General features: G+C 39.5%; 1 long non-coding RNA gene and 1 other non-coding gene across 2 annotated transcripts in view; both read right to left on the minus strand.

Annotated features, from left to right (window-relative positions):
- The window catches only part of LOC138818515 (uncharacterized), a 91238-nt gene that overhangs the window by 14711 nt on the left and 61205 nt on the right, over positions 1–15322 (minus strand). The gene's annotated exons all lie outside the window — the stretch shown is intronic.
- LOC138818517 (U6 spliceosomal RNA) lies at positions 14109–14215 on the minus strand. The gene has a single exon (XR_011369163.1). It is a non-coding gene; the product is annotated as a U6 spliceosomal RNA (small nuclear RNA).

Consider the following 15322-nt stretch of genomic DNA (forward strand, 5'->3'; position numbering starts at 1 on the left):
TCAAGACTTTAATCCAAGGCCCTTATAAGACAAGGCAGTATTGAACCCAGTGAAAACTTCTTCAGACCTTCAGTCTCTAATTAAATATCAAAGACAAAAACTAAAACCAAAAGAGTTTGGGGTCCTCAGTCTTCCATTACAACAACTGAAAATGCAGAGTAGTAATGTATAGAAAGAAACATTCCAGGAAGAGAGTATATGGAGACTTACAGTCCCATCAGAAAAGCAGATGGGACTGTAGAGTTCCTTAATGGAGGCACAGACTCTTGAAGGAGGGAGGGAACTGAGCATCTGCTTACAAGTTGGACTATCTGGTCTGGATGACAGATTTAGGGCTATTTGTATAAAATGCTTTCAGAATCAGTTAAGGAAGATGATGATAGGTCCTGGAGGTGTTGCATGAAGAACATTTGAAGATACAGGGATTGTTAGCCTGGATTGTTGAGCTACGAGTCATGATATCAGATATATTTAACACTTATATCAAGGTATTTATGTGCCTGTGCTTTTGGAAGGACATGTGGACAGACAGTGGCATAGTCCTAGTTGTAACTACCATTTCTCTTCCTGACCCAGTCCCCTCTATTTCATAGAACTGACGCTGACATCTCTCTGTGTTCTTTATTGGAACCTGACCAGGAAAAGCCTCTTCCTACAAACAGGTGTGAGTTTGTGTCCTTTCAGTGATAACGATCCAGGTGGCCTTCTACTTATACCTGAGAAAAGTGACCTTGTTGGCATGAACATTGGTGAAGTCCTAGCTGTCATGAATACCCTCCTTTCTGTGGCTGCTTGAGAGATACATCCTGTTTTCTTCTCCATTTTTTACCTCATGCTTCTTTAAGAGTATTTGATAAGACAGTTACTGTAGGGTTTTTTTGGAGGGTGGGTGGGATTGATGGTACTGGGTTTGAAATCACAGCCTCATTCCTGCTAAGCAAGTGCTCTACCACCTGAGCTGTGCCTCCTAGCCCTTTTTACTCCTGTCATTTTGAGGATAGTGTCTCAGTTTTTGCATGGTCTGGACTGAGATCCTCCTGGTCCTGGTCTCCCAAGTAACTATAGTGGCAAGAGGTACACCCCAAGCTATCGTTTAAGGTAAGATGTAGTGAACTTTTTTCTGAGTGTTCCTTGAACTACAGCTGCGATTATAGCATGATCTAACATACCTGGCTACAGTCTTAACTTTTGTAGTATTGTTTTTGCCATCACATCAGTTTTCTCTCATATGTCTAGACTATTCTGCCCATCTCTGTGTCCTCCTTAAAATTCTCACTACAAGATCATTGATATGTGCTGTCTTTCCAGTTCACCACGGATCATTCTGATCTCCATTTTTATTTCTGCCATTTTCTATAATTTCTCTTTCTCTTGTAGCACATCTAAATCCTGCATATTCTTCAACCTCTAAAAACTTCTTCAAGCTCTTACCATTCTCAGTCAAAGCCACTGGGTGAAAACTTCAGGGTTCTCACAAGTTGAAAGAAACAGGAGCTCACCATGCTGGAACAACACTGAAACCTGGCTCTTCAACTGGGCCATTCAACTCTGAAATCTCACTGACTGTCCAAGAGAGTTTCCCATAATCCCTTACCACTGGGACATCAAGTAGTTGACCTTTCTTCCCTTTCTCTCATCTGTGATACAGAGGAAATTGCATATACAATTAAACTTTCTAGGCCAGAGATTATTGCAGCCACTGAATTATCTTCTTGTAAAAGCAAGCATTTATGGTTATAGGGAGGGAGATAGACAGAGTTACATTAGGAGAAAAAAAAATAAAAATGGTCTAAATTACACCTAGTCTGAGCTTTTTTCTCATGTTTGTTAGTTCAACAATGCTTACCAATGCCTGCTGTGTGTGAGGCCCCAAGTTAGGTACAGAGGATACAATGATAGAGGAACCCAAACAAATGTGTGATTACATAGTTTTGTGCATAATTCAGGCTGTCAAAGGATGAGCACTGGTCTAGGGAGAGGGAAGGCAACTAGGGAAAAGCATTTTGGAAAAGAATTGCTGAGCTCAGGGAAGGACTTTGAATAGGCTTAAACAAGCAAAGAGGAAGTTAGAGACATTTCAAATGGAGGGAGGTACACCTACAGTGGGCCTGTGATAAATGGGAAGGAACAGGTTACTAAAAAGGGGATGATAATGGGTAGATTCTGAACACGAGGTATTCATGGTTTTAGTGACCTTAAGGTGGTAAGACCTAGTTGCGCTCTCAAGATAAAAATTGTGGCTAAATTGAGCTACAGAGCTGAGGGATAGCGCCCAGGCCCAGAGTTCAAGCCCCACAACCAGACCCAAAAAGAAAGAAAGAAAGAAAGAAATTGTGGCTAAAGACTTGTAACCAGTAACGAACAGGAAGTCATGATTGGGGACTGCCTCACATCAGTCATGGGCATCTTGAGCAAATCTACAAGGAAGGTAACCAGGACAGTAGGAAGGAGTATCAGGAAGAAATTCTGGCAGAGAAAGGGAAAGAACTTAAAGAGGGCCAGAGTTTGCAGAGCCTGAGTTTCAGTGGAGGGGCTTTGCTCTCCAAGTGGTAACTGGGGAGTGATCCAATAGAGACAGTAGAATGGGACTGAAGGAAAAGCAAAGCCACAGCATGAAGGGACCATTTCAAAATGTGGTTCACATACAAAAGAATAGATATGGAGGGACAATAAGTGAAAACAACTCTCTGTAGTATCATTCTTCAGTGTGTGTTCACAGGTTCCTTGTTTTTCTTTCTAGTCATCCCTGTACAATGTGTTGGTTATTGCTTGTTTTTTTTTTCACCTTGATAGCATACAATCTTCTGTGAAATATTTGATTTGTTTAACAATGTTTTTGAGTTTCATTCATGTGTTGTCATTTGTGTTCACTGGTGTACCACAATAGACTCTTTATGACATACCATAATTATCTGCTTAACTTGGAGAGGCATATGGGTTGATTCTAGTTTAGAGGAATTAATTACAGACAGTGCTAATATTATCATTTTTCATAGTTTTTTGTTTTGTTTTGTTTTGTTGGTTGTGGGGCTTGAACTCGGGGCTTGGGCGCTGTCCCTCAGCTCTTCAACTCAAGGCTAGCGCTCTAACATGTGAGCCACAGTGCCACTTCTGGTTTTCTGGTGGTTTATTGGAGATAAGAGTCTCACAGACTTTCCTGCCTGGGCTGGCTTTGAACCACAATTCTCAGATCTCAGCCTCCTGAGTAGGTAGGGTTATAGGTGTGAGCCACCAGCATTTGGCACTTCATAGTTCTCTTCTTCTTCTTTTCTTCTTCTTCTTCTTCTTCTTCTTCTTCTTCTTCTTCTTCTTCTTCTTCTTCTTCTTCTTCTTCTTCTTCTTCTTCTTCTTCTTCTTCTTCTTCTTCTTCTTCTTCTTCTTCTTCTTCTTCTTCTTCTTCTTCTTCTTCTTCTTCTTCTTCTTCTTCTTCTTCTTCTTCTTCTTCTGGTCATGGGGCTTGAACTCTGGGCTTGGGCACTGTCCCTGTGATCTTCAGCTCAAGGGGAGCACTACCACTTGAGCCACAGTGACACTTCTGGTTTTCTGGTGATTTATTGGAGATAAGAGTCTAACGACTTTTCTGCCCAGGCTGGCTTTGAATTGCGATCTTCAGATCTCAGCCTCCTCAGTATCTAGGATTATAGGCCTGAGCCACTGATGCCCGGCTACTTATAAATCTTCTTCTTCTTCTTCTTTATTTTTTTTTTTGTATGTCGTTCATAGGGCCTGAACTCTGGGCCTGGGTGCTGTCCCTCAGCTCTTCAGCTGTAGACTAGCACTCTACCACTTGAGTCTCAACCCTACTTCCAGATTTTTCTGCTTATGTGGTGCTGAGGAATCGAACTGAGGGCCTCAAGCATGCAAGGCAAGCACTCTACCACTGAGCCACCTTCCCAGTTCCAACTTCATAATTCTTATGTGACAGACCCTCTGGAGGTTAGATGCCCCTTCAGAGAAAGTCCAAAGAGTTACAAAAAGATCATGAATTATTTTCAAGTAGGTTTTTAAAATAAAATAAAAAAGTGAGAAAATCCCATCTTCCCTTCCAATATATAGGCACAATTTTTTTTTTTCAGGCACACAAAATATTCAGACACAAATTGAATGGACATTTATAAAGTTTGGGCTCATTAGTATGGTTCATCTTCAACAGACATCTTTAAGCATTTTTAATGGTAGGAAGATTACAAGCTACTTGGCTACTTCTTTCATTTACAAATTATAAATTCTGTAGTCATTTAGTCAATTCTCCTAACTTAAAATATTATGTTTTCTAAAAACATCCTCCTTATAGAGAGATTCCACACAGTGGTCCAATTTCAATCCTTTGTAAATTACGCTTTTAAAAATTAAAGGTTGGGCTGGGAATGTGGCTTTGTGCTAGAGTGCTTGCCTAGCATCCAGGAAGCCTGCGATTTGATTCCTCATTACCACATATATAGAAAAATCCAGAAATGGTGGTGTGGCTCAAGTGGTAGAGTGCTAGCCATGAGCAAAAGAAGCTGTGGAATAGTGCCCAGGTCCTGAGTTCAAGCCCCAGGTTTGGCAACAGTAAAAATTTTTTTAAAAATTTAAGTTTTCACCAGGTGCTAGATTACAGCTAATCAGATAGCTGAGATCCAAGCCAGTCTGGGCAGGAAAGAATATAATAATTTTTTTTTGGATCTGGTCGTGGGACCTGAACTCTGGGCCTGGGTGCTGTCCCTCAGCTCTTCAACTGAAGACTAGCGCTCTACCACTTGAGCCACAGTGCCACTTCCGGCTTTTTTCTTTTTGCTTATGTGGTGCTGAGGAATCGAACCCAGGGCCTCATGCATGCAAGGCAAGCACTCTACCACTAAGCCACCTTCCCAGCCCAGAATATAATAATTTTTTATCTCCAATTAACCACATCTTTTCCCCCCACTTCCCAGAAACGCCAGAAGTAGAGATGTGGTTCAAGTAATAGAGCAGTAGTAGCCTCAAGCAAAAAAGCTGAGGGACAGCACTCAGGTCGTTAGCTCATGCTCCAGAACTGCCACCAAAAGAACAAATAAATGCTTCTGTTCTTTTTAGTGATATATATTTACCATTTAAAAACAGTATGTATCTCCTAGTTCTTCAAATACCTTGACACTGCTCTTTAGCCTGAAATTAGACATACTTTTCCAAAAATGAAGAGCTAACATTTAGTGAGATCACTGCATCCAGTCACACAATATCAGTGATATCACTAGCAATGCTGTTTTTGTTGTTGTTATTGTTGTTTAAACCTAGTAAAGAGGTCACATGACTATAGCATAACAATTTTTGATGTGTGAATTTATATTTTCATTTTCAAATGAATTGCTTGAAAATGTGATTTTCCTATTGTCCTTCAATGATGGATTATCTTTATTTTTTCCATATTTTATTATCAATTTATGGTACATGGTAGATTTATTTTGACATGTCCATATACTCATACAATGTGGGGGCTGGGAAGGTGGCTCAGTGGTAGAGTGCTTCCGTTGCATGCATGAGGCCCTTGATTTGATTCCTCAGCACCACATAAGCAGAAAAAGCCAGATGTGGCATTGTGGCACAAGAAGTAGAGAGCTAGCCTTGAGCTGAAGAGCTGAGGAACAGCGCCCAGGCCCAGAGTGCAGGCCCTATGACTGACAAAAACAAAACAAAATAAAACTCATGCAATGTACCTTGATCAGACTCACACCTTCTTTTCAACTCTCCCTCAACTCTGCTAGCGAGAGATTTGATTGAAGACTCAGGAGAAGGGCTCAGAGACAGAAGATTCATTACAAGAAAGAGATGAACAATAGGGTGGGCGTCTTGGGGTGCAGTAGATGTCTTGTGGAGCAAAAAGAATATTTATAGGTTCCACAAAACTGCAGAGCAATAGGGAAGTTTTCCTAACACCATTTTTCTTGGTTCAATTCTGGATTGAAAGCTCTTTCATAACTTTGCCCCATACACATAGTTTTTTTTGTTTTTGCTTTGCCAGTGACCGCTGCTTCTATAGAGATATTTCCTGCCCAAGTTCTGGGAACACCTTATTTGGACATTTCCTGTTTATCTGTTTCTTTGTAGTGTGAGCTGATGATGCTCAGTGAGGCACCAGGGGAAGTTGGCTCTGTGCTCTTTTTTCTGTTCTGATCTGTGCAAGGTAGCCTGTTCTCCTGGTGCTATCTGCAACTGAAGAGCAAAGATCTGGAGCCAAAGATCTTACTGTGGACCTTATAGAAAAATGTGAGTATCAATACACAATCCATGAAAACAGATAATTATAACTCATGCATCAAGGATGTACATAGCTTATTTCAGTTCAGATCTATAGTTATTTCTGCTTTTGTTTTTGTTATTTGGAAGGTTTTGTTTTGTTGAGACCATATCTCACTATGTAGCTGATGAATGCCCTGAACTCGTGACTCTCTTGCCTCAGCCTCTCAAGTGCTGAAATTACAAGCCTATGTCACCACCTTGTTCAGCTTATTTTTGTCTTTTTTTGTGCCATTTCTGGGTCTTGAACCTAGGGCCTGATTGCTGAGCTTTATTACCTAAGGCTAGTGCTCTACTTGAGCCACAGCACCCCTTCCAGCTCTTTTGCTGGTTAATTGGAGATGAGAGTCAAGTTGGCATAGAACCCCAGTCCTCATATCTCAGTCTCCTGAGTATCTAGGATTACATGCATTAGCCACCAGTGCCTAGCCCTTTTTTCTTTTTTTTTTGTGGGGGGAGGGAGGTGCCAGTACTTGAACTTAGGGCCTAGGCACTTTCCCTTAGCTTTTTTGCTCAAGATGAGGACTCTGACACTTGACACAGTTCCACTTCTGGCTTTTTGCTTGTTAGCTAGAGATAGAGTCTCTTGGACTTTCCTGCCTGGGCTGCCTTCAAACTTTGATCCTCAGATCTTAGCCTGCTGAGTAGCTAGGATTACAGTTATGAGCCATTAGCACTAGTGTTTTTATTTAGAATTTGGTCATTCTACTGCCTAGTCATTCTCTTTGCAATCATACAGCACTCTTAAATGATATTATTCCATATCAGGGGAATCTTCCATCTCTGTTAATCATCACCCAGAAAAGAAAGTATTGAGCCTTTAAAATCTATGACTTTTATAAGTCACTGAAAATATTGATACTTGTTTCCTGTAAATCGACAGAAAATTGTATGAAATCCAACAGATGGTGAGAAATTGACTGTTCACTTCTGCCAAATTTGGTCTCAGCAATTATGACAAAATGCTTAGAGTTCTGGATGAGGCCACTTAGGCCTTGGCTTTAGATCAGAACCCTTGATTCATGGACACATTGTAAACTAAAGGAAAGGGAAGGGTAAGAGCTGACTCATTTGGTCATTTTTTTCTTATTTTTCCCTTTTCCTTCCCCCCTCCCTTTTCTTTTCCCCTTTTCCTTTTCCCTTCCCCTCTCCCTTTCTCTTTCACTCCTTCACAGTACTGGTATTTGAATTCAGGGCTTTGTGTTTGCTAAGCATGTATAAGTCAGCCACACCCCTTTTTTTACTTAACTTATTTTTCAAATAGAGTATTACATTTATGTCTGGGCCAGCTTGGATGGCAATTTTCCTATTTGTACTTCCCAAATATCTGGAACTACAAATATATAATCATATGTTCAGATTTTTATTGGTTGAAATGAGGTTGCTCAAGATGAGTTCTCTGAAACTTCTTGTCTAGGATGACCTTAAACTGCAGTCCTCCCAAGTAGCTAGGACTACAGCTTCTATAGCCCTCCCTAGCTTTGCCCTTGGTAATAATGTAGTAAATGATGTTTTTACCATATAAAATATTAACTACTTTATGTTTTGATAGATGTGTGACAGTTTCTGGTAAGCATGAGAGTGATTTTGGAATCCCTTTTGTCAAAGTATAGTGGAAAAAACATAGTAGAAAAACTGTGTAAGGCTGGGAAGGTGGCTCAGTGGTAGAGCACTTGCCTTGCATGCATGAGGCCATGGGTTCGATTCCTCAGCACCACATAAGCAAAAAGAAAAAATAGCCAGAAGTGGCGCTGTGTCTCAAGTGGTAGAGTGCTAGCCTTGAGCTGAAGAGCTGAGGGACAGAGCCCAGGCCCAGAGTTCAGGCCCCACGACCAGACCCCCCCCCCAAAAAAAAAGAAAAACTGTGTAATTCAGTGTTTTCCATGGCAGCTCATGAACTGGTAAGGAGAAGTGGCTATTTTCAATAACCAGGAGGGGGCTGGTGGAAATACCAGCATGTGCAGTGAATACTGAGTACTTCCTTCATCTTCCTTTAGGTCATCTTTCTCCTAGACGTCTGTTCTTTGGACATTTCACAATGTACTCTCTTGAGAGAGTTCAGTACCTTAACAGAGCTGTTGAAGAAGCTCTACTATGACCCTGAAGGAGGACTGAGCAAGGTAACTTCAGTTGGCCCTGAACCTATTTTGCTTCCTCTCTTCAGAGAGATATGACTCTACCATATAAAACCTACTGGACTACAGATATATACAAATAAGTTGCCTCTAGAAGCTTTATTGGTATTTTTGCCAACAGGGATAGTAAATATCATCTTGATTTGTCATTAGCACAAGAAAGGAGGCCAAAAAGCTGTATATCCAATCATTTTATCCAATCATTTATCCAATCATTTTAGGTTATATTAAGTTAAGTAAAATCTATGTAAATAAAGACTATAAGATTTGTCTAGCCAGTTGCTTGTAGCTCATACCTGTAATACTAATACTCAGGAGTTGAGATCTGAGGATCTCAATTTGAAGCCAGTGCAGGCAGGAAAGCCTGCGAGATTCTTATTTCCAAATAATCAGTTGGGGGGGGGGGGAGGGGGGCTAATGAGGAGGCGTAGGCTTGAGCTGTGGCTCAAGTGGTGGAGTGCTAGTCTTGAATGAAAAAGCTCAGGGAGACCACCAAGACCCTGAGTTCAAGCCCCATGACAGGCACACACACAAAAAAAATGAAGTCTAAAAGAGAAAATGTACATGGAAAGACAAATAAGAAGGTTTAGTATTTAAAAGAATTATCTCCCATACTTAATTTTTATTATATAACATTTGTTCACAGTCTTTTTGAGTTTCATAGCTGCCTGATGGTAATAGAAAGGGCATATACATTTAGCAGATCTTTTTTATTTTCTCATTTTGTTTTTTGGTGTAAGACTGGAACTCAAACTTAGTACCTGTTGCTTTGGCTCATTGGGTAGTGCACTACCAACCAACTAATCCATGCCTCTAACCCTGATGTTTTTGTTGGTTGTGGGGCTTAAACTGAGCCTGGGCACTGTTCCTGAGCTTTTCAGCTCAAAGCCAGTGCTCTACCACTTGAGCCACAGCATCCAATCTTAATCGTTTTTTTTTTTTTTTTTTTTTTTTTTGCCAGTATTGGGGCTTGAATTCTGGGCCTGGGCACTATCCCTTAGCTCCTTTTTCTCAAGACTAGCATTCTACCACTTGACCTATTTCTGGCTTTTAATTACAGATAAGACTTTCCTGACAAAGCTGACTTCAAACTGCAATCTTCAGATCTCAGTCTCCTGGGTAACTAGGATTGGAATCTTGAGCTAAAAAGAAAACTTTATTTTTTAGAGGAAAAAAAGAGTGGTCTTAGACATGCCAAGGTCCTAAGTAAAAATGTGAGCTCTTTAAACTTTTAATTCAGTGTTTTTCTCCAGTGGAATTCATACTAGTATTTATTTTAAAAAATAGCTGTGTCACTGCTAAAAGATAAAAGCATGAGTCCCTAAAGTATATCCTAATGCACTTCTGCTGAGTGATAGATGTCTATTGATCTCTGCGTAGACAAGAAAATCAGATTAGCATGTGTAAAATTTCATCAGGGCAGTCAAAGCCTGTGATCTACAGCACTGATAGTCTATTTTGACAGTTGGTTGTGTAGTAATATCTGGAATTTTCTCTTACACATTTGTCTGCCTAGCTGGATGTTGAGACCTGGCAGCAGGAACAGCCTGTGGTATTACATATATGGACCAAGAAATCTGCCGATAACTATGAAAATAACTGCCATGAAGTATCTGTCTTTGTTAGCCCAAGGGCAACCTATTTTGAAGTGGAATTTAATGAGAGGTGTGAAACCAAAAAGTGCTAAGACTCACATGTTTTTTCTTCCAAGCAATAGTGGATCAAAAACAAGAGGAAGAATATAATAGAGATTATGCCTTCACAGGTATGATTATCTGGAATTTACAGACTCTAAAGGTGGGAAGACACACTGACACAAAGTTGGTACTTATAAGTGGCCTAAGGTAAGTCATATTTCCCAAACAAGGTAAATAAGTACTTCTGTAGCAATTCTTGTCCTTTTTCCAACTTTAGAGCAATAATGGTATGGTGTGTAGAAAGAGAAGGACTAGCTAGGCTCTGGTGGCTCATGTTCATATTGTTCAAAATCCTAGCTACTCAGCAGGTTGATATTTGAGGAATAAGATTTAAAGCTAGCCTAGGTAGACAAATCTAAGAGAGCCCTATATCAACCAGCAAAAAGCCAGAGTGGAGACATGGCTTGAATGGTAGAATGACAGCCATGAGCAAAATAGCTGAAAAAGACTCAAAGCTCTAAGTACAAACCTTAATTCTGGCACATTTCTAGAATGTAACCACACCTATATTTCTAACGGTTGCTTTGATACTCTACTTGTAGAAAGGAACAGTTGCAGTAGAGATTAAAAATTTAACTATCTGGCTCTTCATAGGAAATTTGCTAATACCAGTGTTGTCCAGAATAAATTAAAGAGCTGTTAATCTCTGAGTTCAGAAGGGCCAGTGGATCCAATAGAAAGACTTAAACCATGGTGAAAGCTAGGAGCCCGGCTGACAGATCTGTTTAATATCTGGGCTGCAGCCTGCTTCAGACTGTTTACTTCTCTCTCCTATCAAGGGTCTTGGTTGAGAACAAAGAACTGAGCCAGTGATCACTGGCTGAGCAGATAGTCACTTGAGTTTTAGAAAGCTGAGCAGCAGTTTTCTACTAATTCTGCTTTCTAAATGTAGTTGTGAGTTTTGTGTTTTGGTATCATCTGTGTACATTTCTCCCTTAATAATTTTGAACTTATAGAAATGGAGACTGCTTTTAAGGTTTTTTTGAGTCACAAAGAATATACTTAACTGCTGAGTTGTTGCCTCCTTCCATCTTGTTGACCACATGACTTTTGTTTCTCTCTAGAACGTGACGTTTAAGGATGGTGCTCTTTCATTCTGACAGCAGTAATAATGAATGGGGCTACAAATTCACCGTCACTGCCTATGGCCTGCCTGATGTTGCCGTGTCTTGTGGGTTAGACTTGCAACTCCTTGTTTCTCGACTAATGGTCCGCCTTGACTCCCAGTGCATGGCACTCAAGTCTGTGCATCGTAAGTTCACAGTCTTGTCCCTTCCTTTTTCATTACAACTGTGTTGAAGAGCAAGGTAGGAACTCTTTCTCATAGGTGGTCTCCACATCACGAAAGAGCAAGGTATTAATAATGTTTCTTTTTAGTTTTCTTTAAACCAAATCAAAACAGTTTACCCACTGGGCACCATTGGGAAGTTTCTTGACTCAGGCTTTGGCCCTATCACAAAGTATGCTGTGGATGCCCTCTGTGGAGGACAATTGGGGAATTGCTGTTTATAGCAGCAGCATAGTCATTTTTAGAGATTTAAGTATACTCCAAGTAGATGGTAGAAATATAGTCATTTAATTGTTGTTTAAGTGAAATTTATGTGAACATAAATAGGTATGTGAATATATGTATTATCCTAAAATACATTAATCAACTTCGTATCATTTGTTCCAAGGGATAGATTCATAGAATAAATCTTTTGGAGTATTTTATATCTATATAATTTTTTAAACATTTTTCTGATTGTAAAATCCAATATCATTCATCCTAAATGGTCATTTTCTGTTAGGATTTTAAAAAGAGTTAGCTAAGGAAGAACAGCAGCATGTACGTGGTATTCAGGTAAGGAGTAGGTTTATTCATCATTCCGGCTGACACCAGGCCATCTTGGTCCTCAACGTGGTGGGGAAAGGCCTGGGATAGAGACCTTGAAGAGCTGAGAAAGAGAGAGAAAAGAGCTAGAAAAGAGAGCATCTGGGAAAGGTGGGAAAGAGAGAGCGAGGAAAGAGAAGAGACCTGGGAAAGAGAAGAGAAGGAAAGAGATGAGAAAGAGCTATAAAAGAGTAGAGAAAGGTCATCTGGGTCTGAGCTAGACCTCATCTAAGTTATGGGCGGAGAAAGTTGTGGCCACATCAAATTCAGATGTGACCTCAGCAGATGCAGATGTGACCTCTTCCCTTTGTGCCAGTTGCCTAGATAACGCAAGTACTGGGTAGAAATTTTGCTGCGAGGAGGGTGGAGTCTGCTTGCCATCTAGGAGCAGACCTTACACTTTCCAAAGCCTGTGTGTCTAATTTCCTTTAGTTTCTTTTAAAAAAAAATTTATTGTGAAAATACTGTACAGAGGAGTTAAAATTACATTGGCAAGGCAATTAGTACATTTCTTATCAAGCATTGCTGCTACCACCTTTGTTTCCCCTTCCCATCCTTCTACCTCCCCCACCCTGCCAAAGTTGGAAAGTTCGTTTTTCAACATAAGGATTTGTCCAACTCATTGTTGTAATAGGTCCACCTATATCAGTATTTAAACGGTTTGTTTTTGCCCTTCCCCTCCACAAATTATAAAAACATCAAATACAATGAAAGCAGGGATTATACCGTGGGGGAGGGACATACAAAGCAACAAAGAAATCATCTTATAAATATGTTAGATACAATTGCAAGAAAGAAAAAAAAAGTTTGACTACTTATCTTGGGGTTCATTTCATCTAGCATCAACTTATCTGACCTTTTCTTTTTGTCTCAGACATAAACTAGTAGTTCATAAACTGACAAATAAATGTAAGGAAGCCAACAAAAAAAATCAGTTCCTCTCATCTGATGATGCGTCTACAACAATGAGGAAAGAGTTCATCCTGCTAAGGAACTATGATAGCATATCAAAAAGAGAATTCATTCTTCTAGGTCTTCCCTATTTTTTCAATGTAACTTAAATGATGTAAAACACAATATACCGCTCATCAGTTTTGCACATTTTTATATGGACTTCACCTCAGTCTACAACATTCCTTCATTATTCTGTTCCTGATATTTTTACACTACCAAGACATAAGAATATTTTCATACGATTTTTATTATAAAAAAACTGTACAGAGGTGTCACATTTATGGGAGCAAATAATGAGTACATTTCTTAACAAGCATTGTTCCCTCTTCCCACCATCCCTTCCCTCCCACCTCCACAAATACGCTCCCCTCCCCCTCCCCCTGACTAAATTGTAAAGTTCATTTTTCAACAGAGTGTCCTGTGCATCTCATTGTTACAATGGGTTAACCTGTATCCCTATTTAACCATTTTGTATTTCCCTTCCCCTCACCAAATTAGAGAAACATATACACAGGATGTAGGTGTACCAACTTCAAATACAATGAAAACAGGGGTTATAGCGTGGGGGAGGAACATATACAGAAAGAAAAAAAATCACATCGCACATCATAAGTACGTTAGAAACAATAACAAGAAAGAAAAAACATACTTGTGTCCCTGTCTTAGGGTTCATTTCCCTTAATATCATCTTATCTGCTCATATGCACATAGCTTTTGACTTATTCTGCTTATCCCAGACATATATTAGTTATTGAAAATAAGAGAAACCATGGGACCTATGTTTCTTTGGACTTGGCTTACTTCACTTAATAAATTTTTTCCCAAGACTTTCCAATTCCTAACAAATTGGGTGATACCATTCTTTCTGATGGAGGCATAGCATTCCGTTGTGTATATGCACCCACATTTTCTTGATCCATTCATCTACTGAGGGGCATCAGGGTTGGCTCTATATCAGCTATTGTAAATAATGCTGCAGTAAACATAGCTGTGCTGGTAGTTTTAGTATGGTCTTGTTTGTGATCATTTGGGTAAATGCCCATAAGTGGGATTGCTGGATCATAGGAAAGCTTCATATGGAGTCTTTTGAAGAGCCTCCATACTGCTTTCCAAAGTGGTTGAACAAGTTTACACACCCACCAAGAATGCAGTAGAGTTCCCTGTGGCCAGATACTCTCCAGCATCTATTGTTGCAAAAATATGGAACATTTCACTAATTTGCATGTCAACCTTGCTCAGGAGCCATGCTAATCTTCTCTGTATTGTTCCAATTTTAGTGTATTTGCTGCCTAATTGAGCACAGAACATTTTTTAAAATTTTATTTTATTTTATTTGTGAACATACTGTACAGAGGAGTTACAATTGCATGGGCAGGATAATGCGTACATTTCTTACCAAGCATTGCAGCCTCCTCCTGTGTTTACCCTTCACATACATTCCCAGCCTCCCCCCTCCCCCCCAATCCCAATCCTTCTCCTTCCCCCCCCTTTCCCCCCCTCCCCCCGCACCGACGTTGTAAAGCTCGTTTTGGACATGACAACTTGTACTTCTCATTGTTGCAACAGGTCCACCTGTATCCTTAAACAACTGGTTTTTTCCCCATCTCCTCCTCAAGTTATACTGACATCAAATATAGTGAAAGCAGGGGTTATACTGTGGGGGAGGGACATACAAAGCAACAAAGAGATAATCTTATAAGTGCGTTAGAAACACATGCATGAAAGAAAAAAACCTTAAAATACACATCTAAGGGTTCATTTCCCTGACATCACATTATCTGACCTTTTCACTTGACTCATACATATACTAGATATTACAAATAAGGGAAACCATGGGACCTATGTTTCTTTGGGCCTGGCTTACTTCACTTAATATAATTTTTTCCAAGTTAGAACATTTTTTATATATAAAGTGTAATTGATTTTGTTAAACTAGACAATTCAAAAAAAAGTAATTTCAAAAGAATTCTTGTGAAATTTTAGAACCATGTATTTCTTTTTTTTTTTTTTTTAGCAATACAACAAACTGTTAGAACCATGTATTTCTTACATAAGCACACATTTAAGAATAAAGTCAAGATTGGCATGTCAAAAACAAAATAATTCCAGATATTTGTTGTTCAAGAGATGTGTAGGAGGAGGAATTCAATTATTCTATACAAGGCACCTGTCATAATGAACACTGCAGCAAGTGTTAAGGTTGTTAAAAGTTTTAAACTTTAAATGTATTTAATTTTGGGAATTTGCATATATATGCCAAAATTAGGACTGTTTGGCAGGTGATAAACTTTTCTATAAAGTATTTAAGGTTTATGGTAGCAGACATATGGTACTAATTATGTACATTTCAGAGTTTATAGAAACATTACCAATAAGAAGTTGCAAAGTCTTTGCGTAAAGAAGCAGAG

The sequence above is a fragment of the Dipodomys merriami genome, unplaced genomic scaffold, assembly GCF_024711535.1.
Source record: "Dipodomys merriami isolate MVZ:Mamm:240054 unplaced genomic scaffold, mDipMer1.0.p SCAF_770, whole genome shotgun sequence".
Taxonomy (NCBI): Eukaryota; Metazoa; Chordata; class Mammalia; order Rodentia; family Heteromyidae; genus Dipodomys; species Dipodomys merriami.